The sequence below is a fragment of the Eulemur rufifrons genome, chromosome 1, assembly GCF_041146395.1.
Source record: "Eulemur rufifrons isolate Redbay chromosome 1, OSU_ERuf_1, whole genome shotgun sequence".
NCBI lineage: Eukaryota > Metazoa > Chordata > Mammalia > Primates > Lemuridae > Eulemur > Eulemur rufifrons.
This window is the reverse complement of record NC_090983.1, coordinates 98,513,674-98,532,500: the sequence shown is the minus strand read 5'-3', so window position 1 is coordinate 98,532,500 and position 18,827 is coordinate 98,513,674.

The following is an 18,827-nucleotide window of genomic DNA, read 5'->3' as shown; positions in this document are numbered from 1 at the left end:
AAGCCAAAATCTAGCTTCTAATAATTTCCACTTAGAGATCTCGGTTCCTTTTTCTAGGTCTACAAAATAAAGAAGGAATGAAAATAAGAGGCCCAACAATTCCCTCTTAATTCTGGCCACTAACTTTGAAGATGGCAATCATGCCAACCTAAGTCTTTGTCACAGGCTAAATACCATCTTTTTTTTTTTTTTTTTTTCAACTCTTCTCTTCACATATCCTCAGTGGTTTACCCACCAGTTTCTTGTTCTCTCTCTGTCTCTTCATCTTTAGTTTATTGTGGTCACTTTAAAGAGCTTTATTCAGGATTTAATCTGCCACTATTCTAAATAATGATGTAATTACCATGAAGTAAAGTGGTACTGTCACCATCTGGTGCTGAACACTGAGTTTATTCTACTGCCAAAGACAACACTATCTATCTTGGAGCCTCTGTTGGTTGATGATGGACACTTAGTTGATGGTTGGTCACATACGTGGGATAAATTCTGGCCCCTTCTTTCCTCAAGTCTCGTTCTTTCATTGAGATATCACTGGTGCCTCAATAATTTGTAAGCAAAAAATGTACTTTCGCATTGTAAAATCCCTTGGTGGAAGGCACACAATGATTTAAAATCAATGATGTGAAGGCATAAATAGTTATCATTAGATCGTTGGCTGAGCAAACGAGGAGGCTAAAAAAGTAAATAGTAATTTTGTGTAGGGAAGGAAAGGGGGCTAGAGGAATGTATATCTGTAAAAAAAGTGCTTTGCTAACTTATGCATTGTTCCTAAAGTTATTCTTCAAAAAATGTGTGCTGAAATGGAAATGTCATATTTGGAGAAAAGTAGACTTGGCCCTGGATCCGTGCTCATCTACCTACTTGTTCTCTGAATTTACAGTAATTACGAAACATCTCCAATCATTAATTTCCTCCTTCAAAAAATCTAGATAATTCTCGCACCGACTTTAAAGATTTAAAATGAAAATTAAATAGGATAATGTACTATATTGACGAACAAAATTGACCAGTATGGAGCTTTACATTTATACACAGTAACTTCTACTTCTCCCCTAATACCTAGGATAGGACTCATGAAAGTTTTAAATTCTACAGATAGCTCATTAGCAATTTTGGTTACTCTTACTTCAAACCTCTTCTGGGAGCAGATGGATATTGATGAATTGTGATTTGAGGGGGAATGAATGTAGGTCTTGCCTACGTGCATCCCTTCCTCCTAGCTCTACCTCACTGCCATTGTGCCTTGATCCCTCCTGAGCAATTTCTCAAATCTGCTTTCTCTGTGAGAGCTGAGTGACCAGGAATTATAGGCGGACGAGCAAGAAAGCAGACAGGGCCGAGAAGGAAGCAGGGGTCACTGATCACCCGGCGTAGGCCAGCTGAAGTAGGAGGCATCTGTGCCTAGGAAGGGGAAGTGAGATGGATGGAAGCGGTGGAAGGGAACTACCTGGCTCTCTTTGGGACGTTTCCTTACACATCAATGTGGGAGTGGGCTCCAGCATCAATGGAAGAACGCTGACACAAAGGGCAAGAAAGAGTCATTTTTGAGAAAGACTTTTTAATTTTTATTTTTCCAGAAGAGCAATGATAAGAGGGCACAGACTCAAGGCAGGGTATTGGCAATCAATCAAGAGCCCGGGGACCAAGGAACGAGGAAGATAGCAGGAGATGAAGGATTCAGGTTATCCTTGGGCAGAAAAGGGTGCTGGACGTGTATGGCCATTGAGAGAGGGTCTCTTGGTAGGAAAGGTAAAATTTTCCAAGGGCCTAGACAGATAAAAAGCAACAAAACACATGTTCTTTTTAACTATATCCCATGTTGGCTATGACCAAAAGCAACATGCTGGTTCAATGTCTTATATCCTTCTCAAGATGCTTTGTTTTTCATGATCTTGAAATACTGAGAACATACTAATATGTATGACTGGGCAAAATATCACCATGATAATTACCATAGACATGTTAACCATAAATAATGAAGTCGTTGGTTAGGTCTGAGCCCATAAAACAAAAAGGTAGTGATTAGTGCATCAGTGTCCAAAGGAGCCATAATTGTTTGTGGGGTTTTTTGTTTTGTTTCTTTTGTCTTACCATAGCTCCTGATGGATGCTGTTTACTTAGATTGCTTTGCAAAAACTCAGTTTGCTTTTTTGTTTCATTTTGGTTTATTTACCTAGAAATAAATGATTGCTACATTCCTGGCTGCTGAACTCTGGTTCATATTTCCCATAATTGAAGTAGGTAAGAAAAATATCCTTTTCTTGAATCAGGAGGATTTTTTAAAAATATTCTTTTAAATATGAAATCAATCAAATCCATCACCTTAATCATGGTATGAATAAATCAGATTCCATTCTTAAGATTCTTTTAGTTCTAAATAACTTGTAATTATAGTTAGTTCTTAAAAGGTCAGTTGTGAGTTTATGAGTCTTTTGGGAAGAGCCTGTGTTCCGCCTCTGCTGGGCACCATAGAAGGTTTTACTGCACTGTGGTTGTGTGTGCACACACAAACAGACACACAAACACACACAGCCTGTGCAACAGAATGGAGCAAGATCATGCTGCAGAATCAGCCTCACCCAGATTCAATTCAAAGCCTCTGAATTTATCAGCTTCGTCACCTTGGACAATGCACTTAGCATCTCTGAAACTCAGTTTTCTTGAGCACAAAACTTTTTCAGGGTTTTTTGTACCAGTTTGAATAATGCTGGCACAGTTCCTGGCAAACATATCATATCGTGGCCAATATCCTCATGATCCGTATGTATAAAAATTTAGCTTAGTGCCACATGCATAGATGCTACTTAAAAAATAGGGCCTAGCGTGGTATTTCTCTCTACTTTATCATCATGTTAAATGTGGAGCACCAAATAGAACACCATGTATATAACTGGCGCAGAATAAGTGATAGCTGCACAGTGTGATGTAAGTGAACTAAAGACTGTTCTTACACGAATACAGCAGGTGAGTGGTCTCCAGGCCGGCATCATGCACAGGAGGCTCCTGATAAAGGATGCTGATAACAGGGCTGATTCATTTTGCATGAAAAGCTCGTACTAAAAAACTAAACCCACAGCAGCTGCTTAATAAGTAGCAGACATTATTATGTTCTCCATAACTAATACCAGACATAACATGTTTATCCATCACCTCAATCGATCTCTGTATCGGTAGAGAATATTTACGCTTCCTAAGTGGATTAGCTTTAGGAGGCCAGCTTTCATTTTCAGGAAGTCCCCTGGCATTTTGTTTTGTTTTCTTTTTTCCAAGGTGTTTAGGCACTTATTGATACAGGGTTTATCTAAAACAAATAACATGAGTCTGTGCAAAGGAGCGAGTCAAGTGAGAAGCAGATGTCTCTGTCAGGACCCCAGTAAGCACGGGCAGACGGGATGTTTGCTGCTGCGACAGCCGACGCAGAACGTCCATGCATCACTCTGCCAGCGCACGGCCATCGGCGCCGACAGTCACTGAACAAGCTCGCTGCACACGGCAGCCCTCGGGAGATAAAGGGGAATGGGACGTTTCTGGTAAGGATTTCTCCGCTGTGCGGAATTCCGAAAACTAGGACCAGGAGCCCTTTAACCTAAGGAGGTGGCTCTGCCTTGGCCAGCTTGCAGGATCTTCCCTCCGAGAAAAATGATAGTAATAAGCCAAAGAACAGAGAGTAAGCTAATTTAAACATATCTTGTGGTTGTTTTGTTTGTTTATGGAACTGGGCCTTGTTCATGCTCACCTAAGCCTGGAATTCGGTTAAGATCCTGATATTTCGACAAATTTACCCAAGACTCATCCTGAAAAGACACATATACACTTCCAATGTAAGAACAAATAGAACTGTTCAAGTACTGTTTGACACACGCTTAAGAATAAATCATACTCCATGTACCACAGCTTTAGGCGGCCTTGAGCTGTGTGCCTGCTGGACATGGAGCATAAGGTCTCATCTGCATGGAGTGTTTCTGCCCTTCACATCTGAAAGTGGACCGAGACTTGCACAGGCGGGCTCCAACAGGTGTGATGTTTGAGAATACCCTCAGACTTGTGAGCAGGGCAAGGCCACGATTATAATTAAGCAGACAAGCTCAGGGTCTGTGGTCCGTGGTCCACATGATGTACTTCCAGAGGCATTGTCTCTCTACTTTTTCTTCCCTTGCTTTGCTGAGGCTCTGACACTGAGGTTTTAAGAGGCAAGTAAAACCCCAGTCCCCATGGGGAATGAACCCAGTGACTTACATTTATTCAGAGTAAGTGACTACCAACCAATTGTCTTGAAAATGGATTCAGGCAAAAGAAAAAGGAGAAGAGAGAATAAGATGATGGAGAACAAAGAAAAAATGTCACTGAGAGTGTCAAATTGATGAAGTTGGAAGGACAACCTCATGACTGTATTACAGCAAGAAATGCTCTCCGGCTAGATCTGGGAGCTGCCGCGTGTGCATAAACACTAAGAAGTGTAGGAATGACTGTTGCTATTTTTTTAAGGCCCCTAGAACCTTGATTCTAAGAGACAAGCCGAACTCAGAACATGGAAAACACACTCACTTGAGGCATGTTCTTTTCATTAAAGCTTTCTGTTTTACTTTCCTGCTTAGTTTTCTCTGATGGTGCTATGGTTGGTCTGCTAATTCTATTATTTAAACTTTTGAGGAGTTTTCAGACTGTTTCCCAAAGTGACTGTAGCATACACAGCCCCACCAGTTAGGCATGGGGTATATTGGCTTCTTCACATCCTCTGCTACTATCGTTATTGTCTGTGTTCCTGATAATAACCACATTGGTGACAGGAAGAGATATCTTGTGAGTTTGATTTGCATTTCCCTAATGGCAAATGCTATTGAACATCTTTTCATGTCTTTATTGGCCATTTCCAAAACTTCTTTGCAGAAATGTCTGTTCAAATTGTTTGCAATTGTTAGTTATCTTTTTTATTATTGCTTTGAATAATGATTTTCATAGTCTAAATACTAATTCCATATCAGATATAAGATTTGCACATATGTTCTCTCATTCTGTGGGTTGTCTTGTCACTTTCTTGAAGATACATGTACAAAATAAATGGGCATACATTTAGATCTATAATCCATTTTTAATTAATCTATGTTAAGATATAAGACTGTGGTCCAATTTTATTTTTGTGCATGTGGATATCCAGTTAATATAAGCATGATTTGTTGATAGGACTGTTTTTTCCCCTGCTTAATTGTCTTGTTATCCTTGTTGAAAATTTAACTGTATAAATGTAAGTATTTATTTTTGAACCCTCAATTATATTTAAATGAAATATGTATGTTATATGTCTATCCTTATCCTGACATTACACTGCTTTGATTACTGTGGGTGTAGTGTGTTTTCAAATCAAAAAGAGTGGGGAGCGACAGATTTCTTTTGGGAGTGATGAAAATGTTCTGGAATTATATAGTAGTGATGAGGGCACAATTCTGTGAATGTACTAAAACCACTGAATTGTACATTTTATATGTGTAGATTTTATGGTGTGTAAATTATATTTCAATAAAGGTGTTTAAAAAGTCAGGAAGCATTTCCCACAGAAGCTGAGGTCCCATCTAGGTTTGGTATAAGAGTTTGCAGGTGGAGAAGGAAAGGAAAGGAGATCCCAAGCAGAAACTGGAGGGGTGCAAATACAGAGGGGTGACTCGGAACAGTTTTGTACTGGATTATTTAAGCGGACAGCATTGCAGAAGGAAGACAGAGTCCACTGAGGATCTCAGTCTATGCAACAGAAAGGAGTTCAGATTTTATTCTATAGACTGATGAAAATATTTTGATCATGTACCACCTGTATATGTATTTACATAGTTCCAAATTTTAAAATATATACATATGTTACTGAGTTATTAGTTCAATATATAATATTTATGTCTTATAACATTATATAATATACAATATATTATATATGTTATATATTTTACATACATAATACTTTGTAATATTTTAACATTATTTAAAAGTTATAAAATAAGAAAAACTACCAAAACAAATGTAAAAATAAAGATAAGCAGAAAGTCTGATGTTCAGTTCTCCCTTTCTAAGCAATCAAGTTTACCCCTTAGGTATAATCAAATAAATGCAAAACTCTTCATGGTGAGAGGAAAGAAGGAAGAAAGAATGAAAGAACAAAAGAAGGGAAGGAAGGAAGGAGGAAAGGAGGAAAAGAAGGAAGGAGGGATGGAAGAAAGGAAGGAAGGAATGAAGGGAGGGAGGGAGGAAGGGAGGGAGGGAAGAAGAAAAAAGGATTGTACTTGAATGTAATTTGCAATGTTAAACCAAGAAAATATTTCAAATTCAGAAGGAATCCAATTCTAATAATGGAGTTTAGTCAATGAGATATGTTAGTAGGGAAAGACGTGACGGCTGGAGGCCCGTCTAGAACATTTAAAATAAATAGGTTTGATTGCCACATATTTCTTTATCTTAATGTACATGTCTTAATCCTGCTATTGCATAAATTTCTTTCTTTATTTTTAAGACCAAGCTATGACAAAACAGAAGAAAAAAATATAGTGATGCCATTATGAACTTTTGGCTGACTCTTTTTCTAGCTTTGGTAGAAAATGATTTGTAGTATATTAGCTGAAATGTCTTTTGCTTTGTTTTTGTCTTTGTTTTCATCTTTTTCTGTTTTCTTTTCTTTTTTTTTTTTTTTTCCAGACAGAGTCTCTCTCTGTCATCGTAGCTCACAGCAACCTCAAACTCCTGGGCTCAAGTGATCCTCCTACCTCAGCCTCCCAAGTAGCTGGGTCTATAGGCATGTGCCATGATACTAAGCTAATTTTTCTATTTTCTGTAGAGACGGGGTCTCACTTGCGCAGGCTGATCTTGAACTCCTGACCTCAAGCGATCCTTCTGCCTGGGCCTCCCAGAGTTCTAGGATTAAGGCGTGAGCCACCACGGCTGGCCCTGAAACATTTCTTTTATGATTACCTAGCATTAAAAAAAAAAAAATAACAAGGAGTATATTGTTCGCTTGACTGTTTGAAGAAAACACAGATTGCTGAAGGACTGAAAAATGACTCCTGTTTTCTTCTACCCTTCCTGTGTAGAAAAAATATAAAGTCTCTTATTTCTTAAATGAGTATTCAAAGTCCTCTCTCTATTTCTTTGACTTTACTTTCAACCTGTATATAATAGCAAAGAAAAAGTGCTTACCACTTCCATTTTATAAATAAAGAAATTATAGGCCAGGTGCAGTGGCTCACGCCTGCAATCCTAGCACTCTGGGAGACTGAGGCAGGAGGATCACTTGAGCTCAGGAGTTTGAGACAAGCCTGAGCAAGAGTGAGACCCCTGTCTCTACTAAAAAATAGAAAAAGTAGCCAAGTGTGGTGACATTCGTCTGTAGTCCCAGCTACTTGGGAGGCTGAGGCAGAAGGATCGTTGAGCCCAGGAGCCTGAGGTTGCTGTGAGCTAGGCTGACACCACGGCACTCTAGCCCAGGCAACAGAGTGAGACTCTGTCTAAAAAAAAAAAAAAAAAAAAGAAAGAAAGAAAGAAAAGAAATTACAGTTCAATAAAAACTGACATTTGTTAGTTATTCAGCTTTACACATAATACTTAACATCTACATCTTTTCAAAAATTTTCACCAAAAGTGTGTGAACTAAGTATTGTCTCCCCATCTTACAGATGAAAAGACAAAGTTAACAAGAACAATCACAACATGGGAGGCAGTCATCCAAGATTTAGTCCAGAGTTCTTCTGCTCCTGGGTCAGTGTGTACTTGCTCATTGATAAACACCTGGTGAGATCCAGCTGTGCGCCACGGCCTGTCCTGGACAGCAGATCTGTGGATTCCAGAGATGTGGACGTGAACAAGACAGACCAAAACCTTGACTTCACTGGGCATCTTATATTCTTGAAGGATCATAAATTAATAACAGTGTAGTTATATAACATAATCCTAAGTGAAAAGAGGTTTTATGCTAGAAAATAGAGCAGGGAAAGGAGTCAGAAACTGGTTGGGGGATGAGGGCACTATTTTAGTTAAAGTGGTCAGTGAAAGCTTCTCAGAGCAAGGGCACATGCATGCAGAGATCTGAATAAAGGGGAAGACAGCACATGCCTCAAGGTGGTATTTGAGCATTCAGAGAAGAAGTAGCAGCAAGTCAAAGATTCCACAGGCTGACAAAGCAATTTGCCCACCATAGTTGAGAAAGAACAAGAAAGCTGCTACAGCAGGGTGGGAAGGACGTGAGATGGGGAGAGTGGCAGGAGCAGACCATGTGGGATTTTGAAGGACAACGTAAGTACTTGAGCTTTAATTATAGTTGTAGGGTGATCCATTAGAGGGTTGAGAGCTGGAGAGGGCTGTGGTCTTTTTTAAGATTTTAGAAATAGCATTCACGAGCAGAGACAGGGAGACCATTGGGAAGCTCTCAGGACAAGAGATGAAAGAGATGATATTGACAGAGGCCCAGAGTGGAGTGGAGTGGCAAGTGGAGAGATGGGAGATATTTAAAAAAGAAAGAACTGACCAGACATGTGGATTAGTTCAATTTTTAGTGTAAAATAACTGGGGAAATGAAAAATAGTTCAATACTATTTTTGTTTTTTGTTTGTTTAGCTTGAGTGACTGTGTACATGTCAAGTCTACTGAGTGAACTGGAGGAAACCCTGAGTGGAATAAATTTTAGGGGGCAGTGAGCTAAAAACGCTTCTGGAAGCATGGTAAGTTTGAGCTGTTTCTAAGCCATGCAAATAAGGATATGGGATAAGCAAAGAAATGTGCCATATTTTATTGATCCCAAGACTTATTTTCCTAACGCTCTTTAACAAATCTCTAAAATAGAGTTGTCTGGTACAATTGATGTTCCCTTAAATCACTGGTAGTCAGGTGGCGATTATGATGCAGCTGCCATTGTCTGATCTTGGGCAAACTTAGCATGGCTGTTTATATCGTCAGGACTTCAATTAAGTGCTATGCATTGTTAGTCTTCTGGCCACATAAATGACTTTCTGATTCTTACTCAAAATATTTGGGACTCCTCAACATATAAATAGCACTAAAGTGATAAAACTGGATGAGATACTCTAGGGCATCAATAAAGGTAGGAAGACAAGAAGCCTAAACCTCAGCCTTGTGACATGCCAACATTCAGAAGTCATAAAATCAGGATGAATTCAGCAAAGGAAATTGGAAAAGAGATTTCCAGGCAAGACGGTGGACTAGAATAGAAGCAGCCGGCATGCACCACTGTCAAGAACAGGACCAAAAGTCTCAGGTGGATGCAAACCTATCGATGGGCCTTCTTAGAGAGAACATCTTGACACATTGGAGAAGTGAAAGGCGGCATTCAGAGTGAAGGAGAAGGTGACACAGTGATCCATTTGGCAAGATCGGAAGGCATCCGCATGTGGAGAAGGACAGGAGGAGAGAGCCCTGGGGCTACACACTCCCCCTCCAGACACTGAGGCCCAAGCTATGAGGGGACCCCCACCACCATTGCAGACCTTCCCACTGATCAGGGAGCTGTGCAGCAACATTGCACTGGAGAGCAGGCACAGCAGGAAACAAGTAACCTTCATTTCCAGGTTGCTGCAGCTGACACCATTCTGAGCTCTCCAGTCCAGTGCACCTGATCTAACACAGGGCTCAGTTTTGCTGCAGTTGCCTCCTCATCACACCAGCCAGTCCAAAGTGGAAGCATAGAAAGCAGACACTCTTGCAAGCCCATTATTTGGGAGCTGAGCACCCTTCCCCTTCACAGGGGAGTCTAACAGAATGGGGATCACAGATGCCACCTGAGAAGCCCTGTGGCAAATGCCTCAGCAGGTCCTGGGCAGGTGAGAGCCATGGGTATACAGAAGCCTGGCCTTGAGCCTCTGACCCCAAGGCTTCTGCACTGCCAGGCCCTGTGGAACTACATTCTGCCAGGTACATGTGAGCTACAAGCCTCCATCACACCTGCACCCAGATGGAGTGAACACCTCCAGCTCTGACACCCATGACCACTCCCTAGATAGCCTCACCCAGCTGCAACTGCCACCATTGCGGGGAGACATGGGTAGAGCAATATCCTGCAATGTCAGCTTCTATGGACAGGGAATTGCCCAGTGTCTAGCCTGAGCTTTGAACAATGGCCTAGAGAACAACCCACCACTCCACATGGAGATCAGCCAGCACTGGCTTGGACTATGACAAACACAGGGGAATAGGAAAATACAAAACAGCGGGACTACAGGTTGTCAGTGCATCTGCCCCTCTCCTGCTAAGTCAACCTTCCAGAATAGGTCACAAAAGTGCCATCTAGGGACCTCTCCTTCTTCTCACTAAGTAGGAGAGTCCCCAGCAAAGGCAAAGAGGTGCACTGCAAACCTATCTACTCCAAGCTGAAAGAAGAGGTTTCAGATGAGAAGAAACCAGCAACAGAACTTTGGCAACATGAAAAACCACCTAATTCAACACCCTCAAAGGATTGGAACAGTTCTATAGCAAAGAACCCCAACCAAAATGAAATTGTCAAAATGTCAGAAATGGAATTCAGAATACGGATTGCAAATAAGGTGAATGGCATTAAAGAGAAAGTTGAAAATCAACACAAGGAAGCCAAAAAAATTTGAGGACATCAACCAAAGAAATGAAAAAGTCACTAAAGAGCTGGATGACATAAGAAAGGATATAACAGAACTCAAAGAAATAAAAGAGGCATTTAGAGAACCTCAAAATACAGCAAAAAGCTTCAAAACTAGGCTAGACTAAGCAAAAGAAAGAATCTTAGAGCTTAAAGACAAGGCTTTCAAGCTATCCCTGTCAGTCAAAAAGGCAGAAAGATGAAGAAGAAAGAACACACACGCAGAGAAATATGGGACTATGAGGAACAAGCCAATATATGAACCAGAGGTATCCCTGAGGAAGAAGAATAAAAACCAAAAAGCATGGAAAACCTATTCAAGAGAATTATGGAAAAAAACTTCCCTGATATTGCCAGAGATTCAGATATCCATACACAAGATGGTAATCAAACACAGGGAATATTCATAGCAAATAAGACATCACCAAGACACAGATTCATCAAACTGGCCAAAGTCAAAATGAAAGAGACAGTTCTACAAGCTGCAAGATGAAAGCCACAAGTAACTTACAAAGGAAAACACATCAATCTAATAGCAGACTTCTCAGCAGAAACCTTCCTAGCCAAAAGGGATAGGGATTGGAGCCCCATTTTTAGTGTTTTTAAACAGAAAAATTGCCAGTCAAGAATTTTGTATTCCACAAAACTAAGTTTCATAAGTGATGGATAAATAAAGATTTTTGCTGACAAGCAATCACTATGGAAATTTTTCAATACTAGGCCTGACCTACAGAAAATTCTCCATAGTGCTTTAAACATGGAACAACACAATAGATACCCACCAGTATAAAAATACCTGAAAGTTAAGCTCACAGAACTTACAAAACAATAGCACAAGAGAGAAAACAGAATAACAAACTATCATCCAACATGATGAACACAGCAGTATTCCACATATCAATACTAACACTAAAAGTGAACAGTCTTAATGCCCAACTTAAAAGTTACAGGCTGCCTGAATGGATGACAAATCATAAGCCAGGTATATGCTGCCACTAAAAAATAAATCTAACTTGCAAGGACTTGCACAGACTCAAGTTAAGGGAATGGAGAAAAAAATTCCATGCAAATGAAAACCAAAATCAAGCTGATGTAGCCATTCTCATATCAGATAAAATACGATTTAAATCAACAATTGTAAAAAGAAGACAAAGATGGTCATTATATAATGGCAAAGCGAACAATTGAACAAAAAGGAATAACAATCCTAAACACATACACACCTAACCCAGGAGTTCCCAAATTCATAAAGCAAGTTCTTCTAGAACGAATCAAAGAAATAAACAGAGGAACTATAATTTCTGGGGACTTCAACACCCCACTGACAAAACTAGACAGGTCATCAAAGCAGAAAATACATAAAGAAACACTGAAATTAAATGGAACTCTAGAAAAAAATGGACCTAACAGACATTTTCAGAACACTCTACACAAAAACTACTGAATATACATTCTTCTCATCAGCACATGGGACATTTTCCAAGATTAATCGTAAGCCACAAAATAAGTCTCAGCAAATTAAAAAAAAAAAAATCGAAATCATACCATGTATCTTCTCAGACCATAGTGGAATAAAACTAGAAATCAAATCCAAGAGAAACACTTAAAGCTTCACAAAGTCATGGAAATTAAATAATCTGCTGCAGAATGATCCTTTGGTAAATAATGAAATTAAGAGTGAAATCAAAAGATTTCTCAAATAAAATGACAAAGGAGACACAAGCTCTAAAAATCTATGGGAGACAGAAAAAGCATTCCTAAGAGGAAAGTTCATAGCTGTAAATGCCTATATCAAAAAGACAGAAAGATTACAAATTAAAAACCTAAATTCACATCTCAAGGAACTAGAAAAAGAAGAGTAAATCAAACCCATAGCCAGCATAAGAAAAGAAATAACAAGGCTCAGAGCAGAACTAAACAAAATGTAAATAACGACAACAAAAATTAATGCAAAGTATCAATGAAACAAAAAGGCAGTTCTTTGAAAAGATAAAATCAATAGCAATTAGCTAGATTAACCAGAAACAGAAGAGAAAGGACTCATATAAGCTCATTCAGAAATGAAACAGGAAAGATTACAACTGATAAACCAAGAAATACAAAATATCATCTGTGAATATTACAAAAACCTCTGTGCCACAAACTAAAAAATGTAGAGGAAATGGATAAATTCCTGGAAACACACAGCCTCGCAAGGCTGAACTAGGGAAGAAATATAAATCCTGAAGAAACCAATAATGAGGAGTGAGATTGAAGCAGTAATAAAAAAATTTCCCAAGAACAAAAAAAGACAACCTGGACCAAATGGATTCACAGCCAGATTCTAAAAGACATACAAAGAACTTGTACCTATCCTACAGAAGTTATTCCATAACATCAAGAAGGAGGGCATCCTCCCTAACTCATTCTACAAAGCCAGTATCACCTTGATAGCAAAGGACAGGAAAGGACACAACAAATAAAAAACAAACAAACAACAACAAAAAAAAACTACAGACCAATATCTCTTATGAACATAGATGCAAAAATCATCAAAAACTTCTATCAAACTGACTTCAACAGCACATCAAAACAATAATTCACCATGATCAAGAGGGTTTCATTCTAGGGATGCAAAGATGTTTCAACATGTACAAATCAATAAATTGTCATTCACCACATAAACAGAAGCAAACATAAATATCATATGATCATCTCAATAGATGCAGAAAAAGCACTAGACAAAGTTCAGCACCATTTTAGAATAAAAACTCTTAATAAAATAGGCATAGATAGAAAATGCCTCAATATTATAACAGCCATATAGGACAAACCCATAACCAACATCATACTGAATGGGGAAATATTGAAAGCTCCCACTCAGAACTGGAACAAGACAAGGATGTCCACTGTTACCATTTCTATTCAACATAGTACTGGAAGTCTTAACCAGAGCAATCAGAAAAGAGAAAGAAATTAAGGGTATCCAAATGGGGAAATAGGAGGTTAAATTATTGTTCTTTGCTGATGATATGATCTTATGTCTAGAAAACCCCAAAGATTCCGCCAAAAAACTCCTGGAATTGATAAATAAATTCAGCAAAGTTTCATGTTAAAAAAAATCAGTGTACACAAATCAGTAGCATTCTTAAATACCAACAACAGTCAAACTGAAAATGAAATCGAAGACTCAATACCTTTCACAATAGCTACAAAGAAAATAAAATACCTAGGAATATATATAACCAACAGGGTGAAAGAGAACTATGAATCACTAAGGAAGGAAATTGCAGCTGATGTAAACAAATGAAAAATCATATCATGCTCACGGATTGACAAAATCAACATTCTTAAAATATCCATACTACCCAAAGTGATTTAAATATTCAGTGCAACGCTCATCAAAATTCCAGCCTCACTTTTCACAGGTCTAGAAAAAGTAATTCTATTGTTCATTTGGAACCAGAAAAGAGCCTAAATAGCCAAAGCAACCTTAAGCAAAAGGAAAAAATCCAGAGGAATCACTTTACAAGACTTTAAGCTATACTGTAAGGCTATAGTAACCAAAACAGCATATTACTGGCAGAGAGATAGAGACATAGACCAATGCAATAGAACAAAGAACCCAGATATAAAACCATGCACATGTTGCCATCTGATCTTTGACAAAGTAGACAGCAATATGCACTGGGGAAAACAATTCCTATTCACTAAATGATGCTGGGAAAATTGGATAGCCACATGTAGAAAAATGGAACAGAATCCATATCTCTCACCACTAACAAAAATTAATTCAAGATGGACAAAAGACTTACATGTAAGGCATAAAACTGTAAGAATTCTAGAAGAAAATGTTGGGAAAACTCTTCTAGATATCAGTGTAGGCAAAGAATTTATGAAGAAGACTCCAATAGCAATTACAGCAATAATAAAAATAAATAAATAAATAAATGAGACTTGATTAAATTAAAAAGTTTCTGCACAGCCAAAGAAACAATTGACAGAGCAAATAGACAACATACAGGATGGGAGAGAATATTCACATGCTATACATCCAATAGAGGGCTAATAACCAGAATCTACAAAGAACTCAGAAAATCAGCAAGAAAAAAATCAAACAGCCCCACTAAAAAGTGGTCAAAAGACATGAACGGAAGTCTGTCTTCTCAAAAGAATATAGACTAATGGCCTATAAACATGAAAAAATGCTCAAGGTCACTAATCATCAGAGAAATGCAAATCAAAACCACCATGAGATATCATCTAACACCAGTGAGAATGGCTTTTATCAAAAGGTCCTAAAACAGTAGATGCTGACTTAGAGCAGAGACAAAGGAACATTTACACACTGTTGGTGGGACTCCAAACTAGTGCAACTTCTGTGAAAAGGAGTATGGAGATGCTTCAAAGAACTAAAAGTAGACCTACCATTTGATCCAGCAGTCCCACTTCTAGATATTTACTCAAAGAAAAAGAAGTTATTTTATCAAAAAGACAATTGTACTGAAATGTTTATGGCAGCACAATTCACAATTGCAAAGATGTGGAACCAACCCAAGTGCCCATCACTTCATGAGTGCATTAACAAAATGTGCTATATGTACACCATAGAGTACTATCCAACCATAAAAGAATTAATTAACACCTTTTGCAACAGTCTGGATGGAACTGGAGACCATCCTCCTAACTGAAATATTGGAAGAATGAAAAAACAAACACCATATGTATTCACTATTCAGTTGGAACTAACTGATTGGCACTCATGTGGAAATCATGCAGGAGGGAGGGGGAAGGAGGAAATGGGTGAAATCATGCCTAAAGGATACAATGTACACTATCTAGATAATGGGCACACTTATAACTTTTACTCAAGCAGTACAAAAGCAAGCCATGTAACCAAAACAAATTGTACCCCCATGATATTCTGATAAAAAAACAAATAAATTTTGAAAAATTTAAAAAGCCAAAATCGATGTACACAAATCAGTAGCATTTCTATATAGTAATGATAGTCAAGCTGAGAGTCAAATCAAGGACTCAATACCATTTACAATAGCTATAAGGAAAAATAAAATACCTAGGAGTATACTTAATTGAGGAGGTAAATATCTCTATAAGGAGAACTACAAAGCACTGAGGAAAGAAATATTAGATGACACAATCAAATGGACAAATATTCCATGCTAATGGATTGGCAGAATCAATATTGTCAAAGATCCATCCTACCCAAAGTAATTTACAGAGTCAGTGTAATCTCCATCAAAATACCAATGTCATATTTCATAGATCTAGAAAAAAAATAATTCTAAGCTTCATTTGGAAGCAAAAAAGAGCCTGAATAGCCACAGCAATCTTAAATGAAAAGGTCAGATCTGAAAGTATCACATTAAAGGACTTGGAGTTATACTACAAGGCTATGGTACTAGTATAAAAGTAGAGACATAGACCAATGGAACAGAATAGAGAACCCAGAAATAAAACCACCTACCTACCACAAACTGATCTCTGACAAAGCAGACAACATACACTGGGGAAATGAAGCCTTATTCAATAAATAGTGCTGGGAAAACTGGATAGCCACATTCAGAAGAATGAAACATGACCTCTATCTCTCCACATATACAAAAATTAATTCAAGATAGACAAAAGACATAAATGTAAGGCATAAAACCACAGAAATCCTAGAAGAAAAAGTAGGAAAAACTCTTCTAGACATAAGCCTAGGCAATGAATTTGTGACTAAGACTTCAAAGGCAAATACAGTAATAACAAAAATAAATAAATGGGACTTAATTAAATGAAGAAGCTTCAGCACAGTAAAGAAAATAAACAATAGAGTATATAGGCAATCTTCAGAATGGGAGAAAATATTTGCAAACTGTACATCTAAAACAGGGCTAATATCCAGAATCTAAAAACAATGCAAACATTTCAGCAAGAACAAAACAAACAACCCCATTAAAAGTGGACAAAAGACATGAACAGAAGCTTCTCAAAAGAAGATAGACTAATGGCCAACAAGCATATAAAAACTGCTGCTGAACATCACTAATCATCAGGGAAATGCAAATTAAACCCACAGTGAGATATCTCCTTACCTGTGTTAGAATGGCTTTCATTGAAAAGTCAAAAAACAATAGATGCTGGCATGGATGAACAGAGAAAGGAACGCTTATAAACTGTTGGTGGGAATGCAAATTAGTACAACCTCTATGGAAAACAGTATGGGGATTCCTCAAAGAAAGAAATGTAGACCTGCCATTCTATCTAGCAATCCCACTACTGGATATCTACCCAAAGGAAAAGAAGTCATTTTATCACAAAGACACTTGCACTATAGTGTTTATTGCAGCACAATTCACAATTACGAAGATGTGAAATCAACCTAAGTGCCCATCAATTCATGAGTAAAGAAAATGTGGTGTGACACACACACACACACACACACAACCCCCCCCCCCCCCCCCCATGGAGTGAATCGAAAACAAACACCACATGCACTCACTAATAATTGGGAGCCAAATGATGTGCACATATGGGCATGAGAGATGTAAAGGACACTGGAAACAAAGAAGGGTGGGGTGGGAGTGGGATGAGGTTAAAAACTTACCTCTCGGGTACAACGCACACTGTTATGGTCACGGGAACACTAAAAGCTCTGACTCCTACGTGTTATACAAGGTATCCATATAACAAAAATATGTGTGCCCCCTTAATATTTTGAAATAAAAGAAAAAAGAACTTTAAAAAGAGTGGTCAATTAGATAAGAAAAAATGGAAGAAAGTAGAATTTTAGAAGCCAGAGAAAGCATTTACTTACAGAAGGAGAAAATAGTCAACGGGATTAAATGTTGCTGAAAGTTTAAATAAGATACAAACTGAGGGTTGACCATGCAACTTGGGAAAAGGTGAGCCATCTGTGACCTTGACAAGGACAGGAGCAGTTCCATGGCAGAGGCAGCGACAAAAGCCTCACTGGAGTGACTTGGAAAAAACAAGAGATGAGGAAGTAGAGTCACAGAAGATAACTTCTTTGAGGAATTTTAGAATAAGAGTGATCGAAAAACATAGACGAGGGGTTGTCAAGAGAGATTTTGTTTTAAAACAGAAGATCTTACCATCTTTTTATAAGCTTATCGGAATGTCATAAAGAAAAGAGGGAAAAGGAGACATGAAAGAACCAGGGACTACAGAAACAAAGTTGCTAAGTACACACAAAAGGATACATTTTGACAGAATCCGTCTGGCCTTACAAGGAAACAGGCAGAATGTTGCTTTTGCTGCATGGAAGAGCCTTCTTCACATTGAGAGGATGAGAGACTTTCACCTGCACTCAGGGCAGGCAGAGTAACCTAAGGGACAATGACTTGTCTTAGTAACAAGGTTCTCCGCACTTCCAGCTCCTCCTCTGGCAAATGCACACCACACATTGTGCCCTTAGATAACACTCACCGTGCTATAGCAGCCCAAGGAAAGCTAGATGCCAGGGCAGTTTGAACCGTTCAAAATATTCTACAAAATCGAAGGTGCTATGATTGCTTTCTGTCAGACTGTTGTCGGCTCTCAGAATCATTTTTTTCATCCCTGTGCCAATGTGCCTGTACACCACCCCCACCAGAACCCCAATTTATTTTACTGGCAACAGTAAAAAGCCTTACTGGGGAAGAAACCATGTGTTTCACTCCACATGGCTTGCTGCATGCCAGTAGCTCACACACAAGGACAATTTGGAGCACAGTTGGCGCCCTGGATCTCCTGGTGTGACTTTCCTCAGGGTGTGATGGCTGTCTCAGCACCACCTGGCACCCCTGAAGCCACCAACTGCTGTGCTTTAGAGGAATCCATGAGGGCTGGGACTCAGAAGGAGCTATCAACACCATACATCTTCAGAAAATTGGAAAATGTGAAAGAATATTACTGAGAGTTGCTAAGCAAAGGATTTGGGATTTTTTTCTTTCTTTTTCCACTTCAGATATGTGCTGTGTATGTGTTTCTGTCAATTATTACCCAATCAATTCTGTAGATACCTGTGAAATGCCTACCTTTTTTTAGAGCATCTCCTCAGCCCTGGAGAGGCTCAAAGCCTTGTGACAACATCAATACAAATAATTGTCCCAGAAGAGCCAAATCAGGGAAAAGCCCAAGTTCCAGAGTCCACAGGGACTCTGGAGGGAGAAAGCAGCTATGTTAACATCAAGTAGGTAACTTGGCAACCCTGACTTCTGTGTTTTGTTTTGAAGGAGGTAGGGAGTGGGCA